Source organism: Rhincodon typus, chromosome 8, assembly GCF_021869965.1.
Source record: "Rhincodon typus isolate 14 chromosome 8, sRhiTyp1.1, whole genome shotgun sequence".
NCBI classification, from domain to species: domain Eukaryota; kingdom Metazoa; phylum Chordata; class Chondrichthyes; order Orectolobiformes; family Rhincodontidae; genus Rhincodon; species Rhincodon typus.
In genome coordinates, this window is record NC_063339.1 from 85118565 (window position 1) to 85122330 (window position 3766).

Sequence of the window (3766 nt, forward strand, 5' to 3'; positions counted from 1 at the left end):
CTATTGGTCTGGCTAATGTGGGAATTGGCTTTCGGAGTAATATGCCACTGACTTGGTCATTCGCAATTGTGTCCCACATCAGTGAATCGGTAATCTGATTAAACTCACAGGTCTTGACTTGAGAAAAATAAAGCAGTCACATGCACACCTGTTTGATTGGTTGCTCTTCCACTCAAATGAAAAATGTGCCTTGTTTACGTCATATCCTTTCCTGGCTCGCAGTGTTGCCAAAATCTCTCGTTCAATACATCCAAGTCATCGTCATCAAATTCAAAACGAGTGAATACTTCGATAGCTTTATCTTTTTTTTTTTCTGAAATGCCATTTGCAATTAGGTAGTGTTGGCACGTGATTTTCTTTTACTTCTGATGCCATGTGTGGATATTCGGGGATGGTGTTGGTGGGAAGATGCGGCATGTACCATTGATGAGGCAATAACATTCAGAGCAAGTGCTGAACATGCAGAAAAGGAGAGATTAACAGTTACCTTGGAACAAGCATATTTGGAGAAAGTTGGGTGGAAGTACTGAAAGAAAGCACTTTGGTGGCATGGTGGCTCAGTGGTTAGCACTGCTGCATCACAGCTCCAGGACCCAGGTTCGATTCCAGCCTTGGGCGACTGCCTGTGTGCAGATTACACATTCTCCCCATGTCTGCGTGGGTTTCCTCCGGGTGCTCCAGTTTCCTCCCACAGGTCAAAGATGTGCAGGTTAGGTGGATTGGCTATGCTAAATTGTCTGTAGTTCAGGGAGAGGTAGATTAGGTGGGTTATAGGTCTGGCTGGGATGCTCTGAGGTTCGGTGTGGACTTGTCAGGACGACGGGCCTGTTTCCACACTGTAGGGATTCTATGATATGGTTCCAGAGCGTTGAGCATATTCTAGTATATCGTTCTTCAAAGATAGTAGGAACTTCAGATGCTGGAGAATCTGAGATAACAAGGTGTAGCAGTGGATGAACACAGCAGGCCAAGCAGCATTACAGGAGCAGGAAGGCTGACGTCTTGGGCCTAGACCCTTCTTCAGATTGGTTCTTGGAGTTTTGATCAGGCTGCTTTTAAAATTGGTTTAATGAGACTGCACCATTCCTGGAAACACTACAATACCAGGCCGTTGCGGAGAGTGGATGGAGCAAGCTCCTATTCCAACTCCCTGCTCCAAAACTCAGGTAAATATAGGGTCCTTAAGTAAAGTACATATCAGATATTAAAGCTGATAAGAACAGAATTTTTTTTTATTTAAAAAAAATACTTTATTCGTAGAAAATACAAAAAATAAACACATTTGCACACCTGCCCGGTCATGCTCGCCGCCCCGGTTTACCCTGGGGGGTACGCGCAGCAACTAACGGAAAAAAGCAAAGGCAAAAAAAGCTCCGGCGGTCGCCAGCTGGGCCCAGTTTCTGAATAGGGCCCTGTTACAGTCCGGCCGAGGGGTCTTACACGGTGGTCTTTCCCCACCGCGCCTTGGCGGCGGCTGCCCCAAGCTTTAGTGTGTCCCTCAACACGTAGTCCTGAACCTTGGAGTGCGCCAGTCTACAACACTCAGTCGGGGTTAATTCTTTCAACTGGAAGAGCAGCAACTTGCGGGCAGACCAAAGAACGTCTTTCACCGCGTTGATGGTCCTCCAGGTGCAGTTGATGTTGGTCTCGGTGTGCGTCCTGGGAAACAGCCTGTAGAGCATGGAGTCCCGTGTCACGGAACTGCTCGGGACGAACCTCGACACAAACCATTGCATTCCTCTCCAGACCGCCTGTGCATAGGCGCAATCCAGAAGGAGGTGATTGACTGTCTCGTTCCCCCCGCAGTCACCTCGAGGGCAGCGTGCGGTGGCGTAGAGAGCTCGGGCGTGCATGAATGATCTCGCTGGCAGAGCCCCTCTCACCACGAGCCAAGCAATGTCCTGGTGCTTGTTAGAAAGTTCTGGCGATGAGGCATTCTGCCAAACGACTTTGGCAGTCTGCGTGGGGAAACACCCGACAGGATCAACCCTGTTCTTTTCCCGAAGGGTCTCAAGGACGCTACGTGCCGACCACTGACTGACGGCCTTGTGGTCAAAGGTGTTTCCCTTCAAAAATTTCTCCACGTAGGACAGGTGGTACGGGACTGTCCAACTACTTGGAGTGTTCCGCGGCAGCGAGGCCAAGCCCATCATTCGCAACACCGGGGACAGGTAGAACCTCAGTAAGTAGTGACACCTAGTCTTTGCGTACTGAGGATCTATGCACAGCTTGATGCAGCCACACACAAAGGTCGCCATCAGGGCGAGGGTGGCGTTTGGCACGTCCTTCCCCCCGTTTTCTAGGTCTTTGTACATGGTGTCCCTGCAGACCTGGTCCATCCTCGACTCCCAAATGAAGTGGAAGATGGCCCGGGTGACCACAGCCGCGCAGGTCCGGGGGATAGACCAGGCCTGCGCCACGTACAACAATACCAAAAGCCCCTCACACCTGACGACCAGGTATTTACGCACAATGGAGAGAGACCTGTGCACCCACAAGCCCAGCCTCTGCCGCAGCTTTGAGATGCGCTCCTCCCAAGTTTTAGTGCACGTCCCAGCTCCTCCAAACCAGACACCCAGCACCTTCAGGTAGTCTGTCCTGATGGTGAAGGGGATGAAGAGCGGTCGTCCCAGTTGCCAAAGAACATGGTCTCGCTCTTGCCCCTATTGATTTTGGCACCCGAGGCCAGTTCGAACTGGCCGCAGATGTCCAACAGCCTACTCACCGACAGTCGATCGGTGCAGAAGACGGCGACGTTGTCCATGTACAGGGAGGTCTTGACCTGCAGGCCTCCGCTGCCTGGAATCATCACCCCGTTCAGGCTGACATCCTTCCTGATGGACGCGGTGAAGGGCTCCATACAACACGCAAACAAGACAGGAGAGAGTTGGCAGCCCTGCCTGACTCCAGACCTGACAGGAAAACTGTCTGATTCCCACCCGTTGATCGAGACTACGCTAACAATGTTGGTGTAGAGCAGTCGGATCCAATTGCAGATCCCCTCCCCAAAACCCAATTTGGAGAGGACGTCCCTCATGTATGCATGAGAGACCCTGTCAAAGGCCATCTCCTGTTCCAGGCTGACGAGGCAGGTGTCCACCCTCCTGTCCTGCACGTAGACGATCGTATTCCTGACGAGCGCGAGGATCTCAGAGATCTTCCTGCCCGGCACAGCACAGGTTTGGTCAGGATGAATCACCGACTCCAGAACAGACCTGACCCGGTTTGCTACGATGTTAGCCAGGATCTTGTAGTCTACGTTCAGCAATGAGATCGGTCGCCAATTCTTAATTTCTTCCCTCTCCCCCTTCCACTTGTAAATGAGGGTAATGATGCCCATCCTCATGGACTTGCACATTTCCCCTGCCTGAAGCGCGCTGTCATACACCTCCAGCAGGTCCTGGCCAGCCAAGTCCCACAGAGCGGAATACAACTCGACCGGTAGGCCATCGCTCCTGGGAGTCTTGTTCCTCTCAAAGGACCTGAGGGCTCTGGGCAGCTCGTCCAGGGATAGTGGCCGGTCCAGCCTCTCCCGTGTGCCATCATCTAAGACCTCCATGATAGACGACAGGAACAACTCAGAGGCCATGCTGTCTGTGGGCTTCGCGTCGTACAGTCCGGCATAAAAGGATCTGCTGATCCTCAAAATGTCGGACTGAGACGACGTTACCGAGCCATCATTTTTGTTCAACCTGCTAAGCACAGAGTTCTCTTTGTGCACCTTCTGAAAGAAGAAACGTGAGCACGTCTCGTCCTGCTCCACGGA

At 51.9% G+C, this 3766-nt stretch overlaps 1 pseudogene; it reads right to left on the reverse strand.

Annotated features, from left to right (window-relative positions):
* Positions 1–1070: 1070 nt before the first annotated feature.
* LOC125483876 lies at positions 1071–1252 on the reverse strand (annotated as a pseudogene).
* Positions 1253–3766: the final 2514 nt, after the last annotated feature.